At 38.6% G+C, this 17,139-nt stretch overlaps 1 pseudogene; it reads left to right on the plus strand.

The window, feature by feature from the left end:
• Nucleotides 1–3,521: 3,521 nt before the first annotated feature.
• Nucleotides 3,522–3,738, plus strand: LOC137246052 (diptericin A-like; annotated as a pseudogene).
• The last annotated feature ends 13,401 nt before the right edge of the window (nucleotides 3,739–17,139 follow it).

Consider the following 17,139-nt stretch of genomic DNA (forward strand, 5'->3'; position numbering starts at 1 on the left):
GGCCTTCCTCAAACCAGGCGTAGTCACCCGTCACTTACTCCCAGAGTGGCGACGTCTCCCCCTATGCACTCTAGAATTCTACAGTTAAACTGTAATGGACTAACTGGGAAGATCACGGAGATAGTCGATTTCATGAAGCGGCACAACATCCGCATTGCTGCGATTCAAGAGACTAATTTCACAGCAAGATGTGCACTGCAAACCTGTTCTGGGTATAATGTCCACAGCAAAGATCGCATGAGCGGAAATGGAGGCGGCCTCGCGTTTATCATACACCACTCTGTGCAATATCATATATTTGATTCTGGCATCGACCGCAGGGCCAATCTCTTAGAACGTCAAGGCCTATCTGTCCGGTCAGGCGATGCAAACCTAGAAATCTTCAACATCTACATCCCTCCTGCCATCTGTTGCCCCAGTGGATACCGCCCTAATATCAGCGCCTTACTCATTGGCAACAATCGCATTATCTTAGGCGACTTTAATGCCCATCACGATCTACGGCATTCAAACTTGCGGGCGGACAGTAGGGGTGAGATGTTGGCGGATCATATAGAAGAAACGAAGTTCTGCACAATAAACGGAGACGCCCCCATACGTATGGTAAAAAGCTGTCACAGTTCGCCGGATATCTCAATCGTGAGCGCAGAACTCGTAAACTGCGTCAACTGGCAGCCGATGGTAACATTGACATCCGACCACCTGCTTATACTTATTTCGTTCGAGCGTACCGCCGAATTCATCGTTGCAGAAAACGCACTTTCATAAAAAAGGAAAGTGGGACGAATACAAATCTTTTACAGACAACCTCTTTGCTGCCCTCCCTATTCCGACTGATGCCCGCCAAGGGGAGCGTGCTTTCCGCAAGCGAGAGAACGTGACCTTATAAGACAGCTCGACCCAGGCGACCCCCAAATAAGGGATATAAACCAACGCATCAGATTGCTTGTAGATGAACACAAGCGGGCAAAATGGGAGGAGCACCTAAGAGGTTGTAACCTCTCTGCCGGTTTGGGTAAACTTTGGTCCACCGTAAAGTCCCTATCGAATCCGTCTAAGCACAATGACAAAGTTTCCATCGCCTTCGGCGATAAATTGCTGTCGGATTCGAAAAAATGCGCGAGCGCTTTCTGCCGTTAATATGTAATGCATTCTACGGTCGACAAGGATGGCCAACAGACACGCATATAAACATAAATTCAGCGCGTCACCAATTACAATCACCGCCAGAGAGGTTGAAGATGCCATTAGTCACGCTAAACCATCCAAAGCAGTGGGCCCAGACGGCATAGCCATGCCGATGCTTAAAGGCCTAGGGAAAGAGGGTTTCAAATACTTAGCACATGTCTTCAACCTGTCTCTTTCCACCTTTGTCATACCCAAAAAATGGAAAATGGCCAAGGTGGTCCCGCTACTAAAGCGTGGGAAACCAGCTAACATAGGAGAGTCGTATCGTCCGATATCTCTCCTATCGCCAGTAGCAAAGACGCTTGAAGCCATTTTGCTTCCCTACTTCCAAGCACATTTGCAGCTAGCCCCTCATCAGCATGGCTTCAGAAAACTCCATAGTACTACCACCGCGCTAAATGCCATCAGCAGCCAGATAAATTGGGGTTTAAATCAAAACCCCCACCATAGAACAGTACTCGTAGCGCTAGACCTATCAAAAGCTTTTGATACGGTCAACCATGGCACGTTACTGCAAGACTTGGAAGGGTCTACCCTTCCACCATGTCTTAAAAGGTGGACCGCAAATTATCTGGGTGGTCGGCAGGTATCGGTGCAATTTAGAAACGAAACATCAAAACCAAGAAGAATTAAACAAGGGGTGCCACAGGGCGATATCCTATCCCCACATATGTTTAATTCCTATATATCTAAGCTACCTTCACCACCAGAAGGAGTCACCATCGTTTCATACGCCGATGACTGCACAATAATGGCCACAGGCCTGGGCCCACACATCGATGAGCTCTGCAACATAATAAACGGCTACCTCCCTGATCTCTCCAGTTTTTTCGCCTCGCAAAACCTGGCTTTATCACCGACTAAATCATCCGCGACCCTATTTACAACTTGGACGTCCCAAATGTCGACCATTTTGAACATCCACGTCGATGGCACTACGCTACCGACTGTCCTACACTCCAAAATCTTGGGTGTGACGTTTGATCAGGATCTACATTTTGGTGAGCACGCAGCCGCAATTGTTCCGAAAATCCAGAGCCGTAATAAAATCCTTAAATCATTTGCTGGCAGTACCTGGGGAAAAGATAAAGAAGCGCTCATTACTACATACAAAGCAATTGGCCACCCGTTTGCGTGCTACGCGTCCCCTATATGGTCGCCAAGCCTAAAAACTACCCACTGGAAGAAGCTAAGGGCTGCCAAAATACTGCGCTCAGAACCGCCACGGGCTGTCTTCTTATGTCCCCAGAACACCATCTACATAATGAGGCGGGGAGTATTCTCTCTCAGGGAGAGAAATGAGATGCTAACCAAACAGTTCCTGTTCAATATCTAGAAACCTGGGCATTCCAAACGACATCTGATTGATGAGCCAGCACCGCCTAGGGACTTAGGGAGTCATCCCTGTAAGCATTTTGAGGAAATACGGCACCTGAGAACCCAGCCGTATGAAGCAAAAAAACACAAGCAGGTCCTTGGTGAACTCCACAAACAGGCGTCGGACCTTTATGACAGGAATTGCCCGGTGAATCCAGTACTCAAAGAAAAGTACCCAAAACTTGTGGAAGAGGAACGCATACTCCCCAGGGAAACGCGTGTCATTCTACCTCAACTTCGTTCTGGATACTGTAACAGGTTAAACTCTTACATATCCAGAATCAACCCCGACATACAAAATGTATTCCCCGCTTGCAATGTGTCCCCACATAACACCAACCATCTCTTTAATTGTAATGTGGAACCAACGCCTCTAACACCCCTTTCCTTTTGTCGCGGCTGTTAGGTGGGGCGAAGCACTGCTACAACAACAACAACAAGGGATTTTAGTTTAGGGGGTTTCTTGACATTCAAGAACGGTTAGAGACCTGCTCGTGAAACGCTTAAAACATCTGTGTTTAAATATGCGACTATTAATTAGTTGTTGTCTGGCATTCAAAAAATACGCTCTGTATTAATAATGACTTTAAAATTTTCTTTTTATTCAGTTTCAGTTTTAGCTTATCGATATGAGCATTATCAGCAGGACGCGCGGATTGGTGAACCACAGGATGTGAGTAAGCATTCGTATTTAGTTTATATTTAACCCAATATCATAGAACACAAAGGAGACTTATTACCATGCTCTCGAGGCTGTACGGTCGGTCCCGATAATACAATTTGGTTCAATAATGCAAAATAGTTCAGACGTGCTGGAATACAAGTATTTTGAGCTAAAATGATCGAAGTCCGTTTTATTTAAAATACCATGCTTAATATGTTGCAAGAACAATTTGTTGTACTGTGATATTGAACTTCTACAAAATTTCTAACAAGACAATATTGCATGGAGTAAAATGGAGCCGCTACGTTTAAAACGACAGTTTAATATGCAAGGAGGCGGATCACCAGGTCAGGGCATCGATTTAAGTATTGACACACGTATACCAATTTGGCAGAGTCCCAATGGCCGTCATTCGTTTGATGCAACTGGTCAATACTAGCAACATTTAGGCGGACGCTATGGTAGTGGTCCACCAAATGGCTGGTGGAATTTATACTTTTAGATTTTAAGTACATAACTGCCAGGGAGTTGGAGGTAAAAAGTCTTGTAGTCTGTAAATTTAAATACAACAATCAAAATTAGTACAAAAATGGAATCTTTTTTGAATTGGAGAGTTTTTTAGAATGAAGCGAGGGCTTTCCACGTGTAGAACATACATTTGATTAATCCAGAGGTCACAACTGAAAATTATAGGGTTGATTTTCTTCTTTAAAGTAACTTTATGTTACTGTAGCCGCGGAGGAGGGTTATCACCACATCCTCCTATTTGTAACCAGACCTTGGGGAAATGCCCTGAGGCAAGGACAATATTTATACTCAGCTCAGAAGAGAAGTCCTAAGAACAGCAACCATAAAATAGCATAGGAGGTAAAAGAACCTTGAGAGCTTAAAATTAGGCGAAAAAAAATGTCCACGAAAGCAGTGGCCGAAATTTTTGCATACGATAAATAGCTCAATAATGCTACTACTCTTACAGAAAAACCAACAAATGAAGTAAAGAATGGATGATGGCAGGATGGGATCTTTGGTCCTAGTAGGAAAACACTTTTACTCATTTATGCTGCCCGAGCAGAGGGGAAAGCAGCCCCTTTTGCCATAATCGGTGGTGGGAATGCTTACCACAATATGTGGGTATATGGCGATGCGAAAACCACAGTTCTAGTATAACTGAAAAGTTGTTGAGAGGTCATCTTTCTCAGGCCATATATATATCAACTCCCGAAAGAGGGCACAAAAAGAGGAACCTTTAATAACCCTAGAGCAAAAGATTGAACCAAATTCTGGAAAAAACCTTGAACAATCCAAAGACACTGTCACTTTAGGGAATTCGCAAAAGCAAAGCCACCATGGTCGTCTAATGTGCCAAGTTTTCTCAGAAGGCAGGTAAAAGATTTTAGAGAGAAGGGCGAGTACAGGGATATGTTGAAGATCTATACATTTAAAATCTACAAGCTAAAGATACTGCACCATTGAGAAAGTAAGATTTAGGGAAGTCCTGTCTGATTGGAATCTAGTCCTTGCACTAAAAAGGAAAGAGAACGCGGAATGGTCACGTGCAGACGTTTATCAAGTATAAATGGCTAAGGTGGAGATGTGATATTCTTTGCGATGCTACAGACAGAAAATCAAGCGATTGTAGAATGGCTCATAACAAACTTTGAGTGTTGCACTAAACTATACCATGTTCCTTACTTTTGGAGCATAGCCCTAGTCTCCAAAGGCGAAAACATCCGTCGTCATAGCACCAAAAACTAATGGGTCTTTAGTCTAGTACATTATGTAATCAAAACCCTACATTCTTACACCAAAGGAAGGTCGGTAGATACTGCACTGCAGAAGAGTTTCGACATCACTTATCTTTCAACATGTTAGCGTATCAGTAGCCGCATTCCTCCAAGTAGATAAGGTTAGGTTAAAGTAGCCACCGGTGCGAGCATCAGTGCACTTAGGCCCATAAAGGTCCTGTTGGGATGTCATGAGGATCTCTCTCCTACTCAAGCTAACAAGCCCATTCAGCAAATCTCAGGAATTTCTTAGGTTCCAAGCTACCCAAGTCACAAAGATCATCAAAGAAGGGAGATCACAAAAATTTCTTCCTCTCGTGCCAAAGCGAAGCACAATCGCACAGAAAGTGCTTAACTCTTTCTAATTTCTCATCGTCTCTACAGCTCCTGAAGTATTCATCGTAGGGATCAACCAGCCATTGCGCATGCCTCCCGATTGCTTTGTGGCCGGTTATAAGTTCAAAGAAGAAGCCTACTTTTTGTGCGTTTCGCATCATATTCACGCCACATGAGCTTAGTGTGATAGCGGAATTCAAGACCCCTCCTTCTCACACAATTCTACCTAAGGTAAATCCCTTTCACTATGAGTTTACAGGTATCGCGCGGCATGCTAAATCCCTTCCAGGACGATGAAAGCGAAACGGATGTGTACCCGCTTGCAAGTTAGTCAGCCATCTCACCGAATATATGCGAGTGTCCAGCCACCTTTTCTAGATTAAGGGAAAGTTACTCAGCAATCTCGTTAAGAGATTTACGCCACTTTTATACTGTCCTGGACATACAGGTGACCGATCCCAGCGCCTTTAGTGCAGCTTTAAGCCTGAACAGCCTCTCTCAGTGGATCAACGGTCTCGTTAATTGCAGCCACCTCCGCCTGAAAGACACTGCAATGATCGGTTAGAATAAAAGAAAGATTCCATCCCGCTTCCCACGTTATTGTCCAGTTTAGAGCCCTCGGTATACATCTAAAGCCCATCACCTAGGTCCGGCGGCTCCTTCAACCAATAATCCCTAAACAGAATTAAAACATCGCACTTCATGTCGAAAAAGACAGTCGGAGCGTAATATTTCGACCTAAGCGAATCCAGATTCTTGAGGCTGGCTGCATGGCCATCCACATCGTCTTTCAAGCTGGATAGCTCTAGCAGCCGCATATCAGAAAAGGACGCGCTTGGCCATAAGATCTATTGGCAACCATTAAAATTAATATCCAGCGCTTCCGCAGGGCTCTTCCAGTAATCTACGCCCAATAGTTTATAATCGTTTGCTAATATTTCTTACTTTTACTTTAAATATTAGTAAATTAGTAATTTTCTTTTTTCATATATCTTAATATATAAAAAACACGTATCACAGGTTTGAGGCCAATGGACTCCTAAACTACTAAACCGATTTTGAATTTGTTTTGCACCCCGTATGTAGTTTGACCTAACTTGAAATATAGGATAGGTTACACCTCAGTTTATAGTCGCAATATTATTTTATTGCAATTTTTTTATTTGTTTATACGTAATATTAAAATGTTACGTATACGCAGTGGCACCCATATTTTCAGGAGGTGCGGATATACTTCCGTGTAATTGCTTGGTGTTTAATTAAACAACCTGCTTATCAATAAAAAATATTATAGCGAATTACATCAAGTATAGCACATTACCAGGCCCGCCGAGAGGGAGGGGGGTTCTGAGGGGGCCCGCGATTTAGAGGTACTATGACATTTTTTTAATACAGGAGAGTCTTTAGTTGTTCCATGTGCAATTTTTAAGCCGAATTTCAAAAGCAACGAAAATCTGCATTTCGTTTTAATATTATAGTGAAGTGTGAAAAATAAAAATCTATATATATAAAAAGAAAGGCTAAAATGTGTGTTAGTTGGCCGCCGGTGTTTGAAGAGATGCGTAGGTCGATTTTGTTCAAACTTTCACATAAGTTGCGTACACCTCACGCGGTGGTTACTACAGGTACAGAGTCTCGAGATATAGGCCAAAACGTGGGCCAGTGAATGCATAGACAGTGTTTATACAATATGGATATCAAATGAAAGCTGTTGATGAGTGCTTTGGTACAGAGTAATATATTATCCAGAGCCGGACTGGGACTGGGATTAGGACTAGGACTGGGACTGAGACTCGGAGTGGGACTGGAATAAAATACATACCACCCTCTGGGACAGGCAATAAGTGATGCAGAAGAATGAGAATGAGTTGAGAGAAGAGAAAAGAGAGAAGGAGATTGAGAAAGAGATAGAATGAGACGAAGATGGAGATAGATGAAGCGAAAAATACGGAGGGAGGAGTGAATAAAAGGATTAGGAAAAAGTGAAGAGGGGGGAGGGCAGAGTCAGACGGAAAAGGCTTATTAAAATGTATGCAGATAGGCCAAATTTAGGGCAGGACAACGTCTGCCGGGTCTTCTAGTTTCCTTATATAAAATAAAGCCAATACTAAAATTGCCACTGGAACCAAAACATTTCTGTTCGTGTGGGGGTGTTAGGTGTTTTCTTAGACTTGCAAGCAAAACAGAGTAAGAACATGCATATAAGAACAAGCTAGTGCAGTAAAATAGTATGTAAAAGGGCGGCTATTATTTCTATATTTCATGTTTTTTATGGAATTAATTCAAAGATATGACCCCCCTTACTGTCTTCATTTTATCTTGCAGATGTGATGAATTTTTACATGAACATTTAAATCAAAATACATTCACTATTTTGATTAATTCGTGGGAACCGAACAACTACTAAACATTGCTGAAGATGTATTTTGTGATTCTTACCCAGTGGACCAAATGCTCACAAATGATACTCCAGGTTTAAGTGACTTGTGCTCACTTAAATAATATTCCGTTCCTTAGGTCACTATCCGTTTCGGTCACCTAACCAGTTGTATGATATGCGCTCATACAACCTTGCAAGTGAAGTAGACTGCAATTGCCATCCATTACTTCCAACCAACACTCATTGGAGTTGCCTTCCAAAGACGCGATCTTCTATATATACAAGTGTAATCCGTCATTTTGCTCTCTTCTTATTCGATATCATTAACTAGTCGCATGGGCATATCGTGCATTTGTAATCAATCATCAGTTCTAGACAGTCGAAGTCTACCAACGAAGTGCAACCATCTTCAAGCAGATTCAATTCATCCAACATACCACTAATCGAATCCATCCAGGAAATATCTCCAAGCAGTGTCGTAAGTTTGTCAATTTGCCCATCTGGCGGTTACATGTGCCAATATCCTTGCGCGATAGTTATCGGAACATATACGTGGCATCGCGAAAGAAGGCCTTAAGCGCATCATTCAATTCATAAAAATCATTTTATAAATATTAGATTCAAACCGTTCAAATATCATTTGTCTAAATCTACCTTCAATACATCAAGTTCTACTGTTAGATTTAAGTGTTAATATTCAATAAATGAATATTAATCACTTCTGCATCACTGCCTTTAACACCCATTTGAGCGATTTACGATATTTAACTGGATAAAACTCTAGCAAACGAATCTGAAAACGATAGCAATATGATTCATATGTCGTTCAGTTTGTGGCAGTGAAAGTATTGTTTACGATAGTCGCAACAAATAAAGCTGTCGATTCTTAAGCAATATTTTTTATAGGCTTTTTTTGATACTTCTGCGTATCCGGATAAAATATTCGATTTGATACATTTTCAACTCAAAAAAGATTTTGAAAAAATATTAAATAAGTATCAAAAAGGATATTGCAAAATGATCACAAGAAATGGGATATTCGAATCTTTCAATTGTTCTGTCTCCCGTTGTGTTCCCCTATATTAAATACAGTGAGGCGCACTCAAAAAAACGGAGAATTCATAATATTCATGGTGTTGCATTTCAGCTTTTTATACAATCACAAAAACAATTCGTAGTGCATATAACAACATACATGTGTGTACATGAAACACAATTAATGGTTTTTATTTCAAATTTTATAATTCAGAGTGTTTAAGAAAAACAATTCAATTACAAAACTCAAGAAAAATGTGAATATTATGTTACTGTATAAAATTATTGCATTCTAACTTTTTTGGCTCCGATTTGTTCTGTGCGTTCTGCAGCGTACTGGAAATATTTTTGCGTAACTCTATCAATGCATCTGTAAATAGAAAAGTAAAAACATAATTTAATAAAATAAAATAAATAATTAATTAAACTATATTGTTCATGTAATTTATAAATTTAAATAAAAAAATACGCTAAAAATTTAGAACTCTTATATGAATAATAAAAAAAAAACTAATAAAATAAATTAATATTGACAATTGACATAGAAAATTGTAAAAATTATACTTACGGCGTATGGTTAATTTTGTCAAAAATCCTCTAACAAATTTGTTTGTGTCGGTTTCATGCCAGGAATAAGTTTTTGCTACTGCGTTGGAAAATTACTTATAAATTCTATACCCAGCCTTTAAAGAGTTTTTCATTTTTAAGACTTTCTTCGAATGCTGCAAAGTCTTCATACGTGTTTAGAGGTGATATTGGCAATATCACTTTTGGCCTATGTGCCTCTCCACAAATTCGAGTCTTTATTGTTTTACATGCGTCTCCTCGCAAATATATAGTCTTCCCTTCCTTTTAGGAGGCATTATTGAATAAAACAGTACAAAATACGTTTATACTTACTGTCGAGAACATTTATTTGCGTACAATAAATATTAAATAATGTTTAAAACACAGCACTCAACTATTCACTTTCACGGCTAAAATATAACTAAAAAATTGTTTTATTTTTTATTTGCGCTGCGTGTCGATAAAAGAAATAACGGTACATATAAAATTATGAACCGTTATTTTGCCTGCATTTTGGTTTTTGTCACAAAACACATGTTACAATGCTCATAAGAAAGTATTTTGCGCCACAAAAATGAGCGTCGTTCTTTCCTTGCTGGCGAGCATTCCTGCGAACATTATGCGAGTGATATGCGGTAAATAAATTTTCTATCGCTCTTTGTTCGCGTACGAGTTTGTTTAGAAGTTTTTTTGCGATAACAATAAAGTTTCTGTCTTCCTTTGTTCACATATGAGCTCACCTCTGAGCATTTTACGAAAGTCTCGCAAATTAATCGAATTTGGTCCGCTGGGTAATTGAGCTCCACACATTCAATTTTTTACAAGTGGAGATATTGATGAACTCTTTTTTTGTTGATTTCTTTCGATTGACTGTCAGATTTGGTGTTGCGAGCAGTTTTCCCGGTTGGTGTAATTTACTACGATTGACTTTCCACTAAATTTATTGAAATGGCAGAAGTATTTCGTCATTACAAAACAAACATGCAAGTACTTAAGTGTGAGAAAAAGGAAATATTTACATGCATATATATGTATGTACACTAGACTGGGTCCATTTTTTATGGACGAAAGTTAACCGGTATCGCGCCATCGATTTTTTGATAGGTTTTGGGCTCAGGAAAAAAATTGCACTACGCATACCCAAAAAAAAATTTTCGAGCCTGCGAAAAAAAAATGGCGAAAGGGTAAATTTTTCGACCTAAACACTCCCCAAAACCCAAAAAATATTTTTTTCAAAAAACTGTTTGTAAAAACGTTGGCGATAACGATAGCCAGTGCACGGACTTTACCACTTTATTGGTAGATCTACCAACTTTTTAGCCCATTTTCATTTTCTACCACTTCTACCACCAAAGCCCAAAAATCTAACAACATTTGCCTTTGTAAGGAAATTAAGAAACGATTAAATTTTCGAAGACGAAAAATTTTGGATTATTTTGATGCAAAAAATATTAAATCTAGTCAAATGACAACGATTGTTCCCTTATACTGTTTTCACACAGAAACTTAATGATCTCATTTCACCTTCTAATGAAATCGTAAATTTTTTGCTTTCACACAGAAGTAACTGCTCGATTAGTATGAAGGATGAAATGTCAAGCGAATAAAATGACAATGCTATATGACAGACAATCATGGCGGAACGATACAAGGTGGCAGCATGGTGACATACCTACAAACAAAAAAAATTCCATGTACTTGTAAATTCGATGGACAAATGTCAAAATCGTACTGCGCCGGAGGTTGATGTATCAAATCAAATAAAAAAGGTTATAATCAGCTGTTCGATGCGGCCACTTTGTATCGTTCCGCCATGCAGACAATGACATTTAATTTGACAAATGACATTTTTAAGCACTGAACACACCAAAAACTAAGAAGCGGAACGCTGCCAACAGAGTTGCATTGTGCTTTTGACTTCATTAGGCATTCGATAAGCTACTAATGAAATAATAATAGATTCGAATTTTGTAGGGAAGATTGAGCTCAATAAGCGTGTTAATGTAGAAAACTGCCTTTATTATTCAATAAGCCGTCTGTGTGAAAACAGTATTACTTAAAGCTTTTCCATTTCACAAGACTTCCATGGAAATTCTTAACAACGAATGGCGATCATTGTTGTTATATTATAAGGAAAAAATAGAAAAGATATTTTCCGACGATATTCTTAAAGGATGGATAATATTGGGAACTGAAAAGAGTCTTCTAGAAGAAAACTTGTGTGAAAATTTGAGTAAATAAATGTACTCCTTAGCAATATTACCTCACAGCCGCAGAAAGGCCGTTCTCTATAATGAACGACATAAATACCGCCAGGGTAATGGATTAAAAATTTCAAGCATTTCCAATCAAATATTAATAAACGAGTATTGTATTGGACGGAATTTATTTCAGTCTCCAATTGAATTAATAAGATTTTATAAAAAAATTTAATTTGCAAAAGGTGATTTTGTTCCTTATATTTAATAACACCCATATGGCCATATGAATAGTTTTGTGCAAATATAAATAATATCTATTGTTTTCTTGGAAAAAAAATCTACCAACTTCTACCAATATTATTATTAATTAATATTAATTTTTCGTCCACCAACATTCTCTTTTTAAAGGTCCGTGCACTGCGCTTAGCTCATATTTGGTTTGTACTTGTTTGAAATGACTTCGACTGGGGTGCTTGGTTGCTTGTCGTCGAATTGGTTCAAATTTGCCTCTTTCCATGAAAAAACATTGACACAAACCAACAATTTATCTTGCAATTTATTTACAATTTGGGACAGAGTGCTTCCCATTTTGGTTTAGATTAGCCCACGGTCATCATTTAAACTTCGCTAATGCCAAAATTACTGCTAACAATTTCTCTGCAGTAAAATTACGAGCCAACTCCAAATATTTAACGTCATAGGCTAGGAATTTCGTATCTCATTCTGACTGGTTACAAAAGCGGTAGTTAAAAGGCATTTCGATGTATTGGTGCTCTATAATAGAATAGTTGAATCCATTGGTAGAGTATTGCGTGAGAGCTACACTGACAGAAATGGTGCTAGTAAAATCAACAAATCGGTTCTGCTGTTCTTGACTTAACGGAAATTCGGAGAAAAGCTGGAGTCATTGGTGCCGTATGTCGTATCGCTGTATCCGTATCCCTAACGTAATCAGCTGTTTATCGTTACGACGGTACACCAAAACCCAATTGGTTGGCTACGATACGGTTACGACCTTAGCGGCACCAATAATCGATTGCATTGATTCTCATAAGGTTGGTCGAATCAGCTGTTAAAAGGTTACCGATACGGTTGCCGATAAAGCACCAATGTCTCCAGCTAAATTGATCGAATTACGGTTAATTCGACCGAGTTCTTTATCAAACGAATAAATTAGTTTAGTCATTTCAACAGAAGAGAAATTGTCGCTCTTAAGTTAACAAAATTCTGTAAAATTGACAGATTCCTGGTCAATCTAACTGATTTTTCTGTTAACACAACTGATCTCATTGGTCATTTCACCAGCGATCAACAGTCAATACATGAGCAAATTTCAAAGAGAATTTTACGCTCACTGCGCTCTCTACTTTGTACTTATGACCATGGTGCCACTTATTAAAAAAACAAGTAAGGAAGGTTAAGTTCGGGTGTAACCGAACATTACATACTCAGTTGAGAGCTATGGTGACAATATAAGGGAAAATAATCATGTAGGAAAATGAACCGAGGGAAACCCTGGAATGTGTTTGTATGACATTTGTATCAAATGAAAGGCATTAAAGAGTATTTTATGAGGGAGTGGGCCATAGTTCTATAGGTGGACGCCATTTAAGGATATCGCCATAAAGGTGGATCAGGGTTGACTCTAGAATTTGTTTGTACGATATGGGTATCAAATTAAAGGTATTAATGAGGGCTTTAAAAGGGAGTGGTGGTAGTTGTATAGGTGGTCGCCTCTTCGAGATATCGCCATAAAGGTGGGTCAGGGGTGACTCTAGAATGCGTTTGTACAATATGGGTATCAAACGAAAGGTGTTAATGAGTATTTTAAAATGGAGTGGGCCTTAGTCCTATAGGTGGATGCCGTTTCGAAATATCGCCATAAAGGTGGACCAGGGGTAACTCTAGAATGTGTTTGTGCGATATGGGTATCAAATTAAAGGTATTAATGAGGGTTTTAAAAGGGATTGGTGGTTTTTATATAGTTGGTCGCCTTTTCGAGATATTGGCATAAAGGTGGACCAGGGGTGACTCTAGAATGCGTTTGTACAATTTGGCTATCAAACGAAAGGTGTTAATGAGTATTTTAAAAGGGAGTGGGCCTTAGTCCTATAGGTGGACGCCTTTTCGAGGTATCCCAACTTAGACTTTGTTTGTACGATATGGGTATCAAATGAAAGGTGTTAATGAGTATTTTTAAAAGGGAGTGGGTCTTCGTTCAATAGGTGGTCGCTTTTTCGAGATATCCCCATAAAGGTGGACCAGGGGTGACTCTAGAATGTGTTTGTACGATGTTGGTATCAAATTAAAGGTATTAATCAAAGTTTTAAAAGGGAGTGGTGGTAGTTTTATATGTGAAGGCGTTTTCCAGATATCGACCAAAATGTGGACCAGGGTGACCCAGAACCGCTAATTTATTTATATGTAATACCTGCCAAGATTTCAAGGGTTTTTTATTTCGCACTGCAGAACTTTTCATTTTCTTCTACTTGATATGGTAGGTGTCACAACCATTTTACAAAGTTTTTTCTAAAGTTATATTTCGCGTCAATAAACCAATCCAATTACCATGTTTCATTCTTTTTTACGTATTTGGTATAGAATTATGGCATTTTTTTCATTTTTCGTAATTTTCGATATCGAAAAAGGCGCGGTCATAGTCGGATTTCGTTCATTTTTTATACCAAGATAAAGTGAGTTCAGATAAGTACGTGAACTAAGTTCAGTAAAGATATGTCGATTTTTGCTCAAGTTATCTTGTTAAGGGCCATGCGGAAGGACAGACGGAGGACTGTGTATAAAAACTGGGCGTGGCTTCAACCGATTTCGCCCATTTTCACAGAAAACAGTTAACGTCATAAAATCTATGCCCCTACCAAATTTCAAAAGGATTGGTAAATTTTTGTTCGACTTATGGCATTAAAAGTATCCTAGACAAATTAAATGAAAAAGGGCGGAGCCACGCCCATTTTGAAATTTTCTTTTATTTTTGTATTTTGTTGCACCATATCATTACTGGAGTTGAATGTTGACATAATTTACTTATATACGGTAAAGATATTAACTTTTCTTTTAAAATTTGGATTTAAAAAAATTTTTTTTAAAAAGTTGGCGTGGTCGTTCTCCGATTTTGCTAATTTTTATTAAGCAGACATATAGTAATAAGAGTAACGTTCCTGCCAAATTTCATCATGATATCTTCAACGACTGCCAAATTACAGCTTGAAAAACTTCTAAATTACCTTCTTTTAAAAGTGGGCGGTGCCACGCCCATTGTCAAAAATTTTACTAGTTTTCTATTCTTCGTCATAAGTTCAACTCACCTACCAAGTTTCATCGCTTAATCCATATTTGGTAATGAATTATCGCACTTTTTCAATTTTTCGAAATTTTCGATATCGAAAAAGTGGGCGTGGTTATTGTCCGATATCGTTCATTTTAAATAGAGATCTGAGATGAGTGCCGAGGAACCTACATAACAAATTTCATCAAGATACCTCAAAATTTACTCAAGTTATCGTGTTAACGGGCAGACGGACGGACGGACGGACATGGCTCAATCGAATTTTTTTTCGATACTGATGATTTTGATATATGGAAGTCTATATCTATCTCGATTCCTTTATACCTGTACAACCAACCGTTATCCAATCAAAGTTAATATACTCTGTGTGCTCTGCTCAACTGAGTATAATAAGACAACCACCAAATCGAAAAACACACAAAAAACTAGTTTTTCAGTTATCAGTACAAAACGAAAAACCCCTTTTTGAATTTACTGTGCAAAAAATTATGAGATACCGGGAAATCTATTTATCGGGTACAATTTTGCAACTTCTCCTCCAAACGAACTGCAAAATTGCGCCCTCTTGTTGCAAAAGTTTTGCTTGAACGAACATGATTTTTCCAAAGTTAGTAACATTTTGTTCAAGTTTTTACGAATTTTCACTCACGCGAACGGTTTTAATAAAATAATAAAAAACATCCTTTTTTAATGTTGATGTTTCCGACAACATAAAAGTTTGAGTTGTTTTGGGATCGTTTCAACTTAAAGTGCTACGAAAATTAAACTTGCCGAATTACATGTAAAGTTACTCCAGCGGTGAATTACCTTCTAGTGATTTGATTCTGTACTTTTCTATAACCTACAAGTTCTCTATTTAAAATGTTATGTCAAACATTTATACAAGTTTTGTTCGAAACAATCAAGTGTGGCAACTACATGCGAGTTAAGAAATTGAGAATGAGTTGAGCTGCAACCGAAAGAATTGAGGATCAGTTTTGTGACTTCTATTTTCATTTCTATTTGCAAAGCGAAGTTCAAAACTATAAATTAAATAAATTATAAAATATAAAATTTGGTGAAAGTGCGTTTAATAAAACAAAATAATAAAGTGCATAATGTTTAATGTGTGCCAGCATATTTGATGTAAGCCCAATTAACGTTCGGTTAGTAAGTGCCACCGTGGTGTGATGGTAGTGTGCTCCGCCTGCCACACCGTATGCCCTGAGTTCGCACCCCGGGCAAAGCAACATCAAAATCTTAGAAAATTTTTCTAAGCGGGGTCGCTCCTCGGCAGTGCTTGGCAAGCGCTCCGAGTGTATTTCTGCCATGAAAAGCTCTCAGTGAAAACTCATCTGCCTCGCAGATGCCGTTCGGAGTCGGCATAAAACATGTAGGTCCTGTCCGGCCAATTTGTAGGGAAAATCAAGAGGAGCACGACGCAAATTGGAAGAGAAACTCGGGCTTAGATCTCTTTGGAGGTTATCGCGCCTTACATTTATTTATTTATATGACAACATAGATTCTTTCATACAAAGCTGTCGCAACAACTTTTTTTGTTCATTTGACTACTAAAATTATCAATTACGAATCAACGATTTGTGCGCAGTTGATTCAACATCTTGTTGCGATGGATAAAAATTAACAGAAATTTCGGTTGAACTGAACCGTATTTCGGTTGATTTACCAGTCTTTTCTTTCAGGGTACTTAGTAATATTGTCAAGTGATGTGGTTCAACGCTAGTTATGAGTTCGTAAAATTGTATGCAGAGTTTGTGACAAAGGCTTTGTATTAATCGCAAAAATGTTTTCCAGTGAATAAAGGTGTCCAAGTTTTCTATGATGTGCTAAAAAAATATTGAATTGAGCTGTGCCAAAGCAAAGGTAACTTAAATATTTGGTATACCAAAAAAGCACGTGGAGGGCTCTATTTTCAAACGGTTTTATTTAGGTTGACTTGACAGGCTGCACGGCTGCACGGCCGGTCGTTGTGAACGAATTTTGTAATTAAAATTTAAGTAACTTCCAGATAAGCTACAAGCTTGAAACTTGGAATATAGTTCAGAACCCGATGACAATGCAATAATAAGAAAAAAAAAAACGCCGCTAGGTGGCGCAAGGATCGAGATATTCACAAAAGTCGTATTTGTGGTCCGATTTGGGTCATATTTGGAACACATAATACATACAAGAATAGGAAGCGACCTATGAAAAAATCGCCGCTAGGTGGCGCAAAGATCGAAATATTCCAAAAAATAGTATTTGTGGTCCGATTTGGTCCATATTTGGAAAAATATTACATACATACAGTCCGGTAGAAGTGA

This window comes from Eurosta solidaginis, chromosome 3, assembly GCF_040869045.1.
Source record: "Eurosta solidaginis isolate ZX-2024a chromosome 3, ASM4086904v1, whole genome shotgun sequence".
Classification (NCBI taxonomy): Eukaryota; Metazoa; Arthropoda; class Insecta; order Diptera; family Tephritidae; genus Eurosta; species Eurosta solidaginis.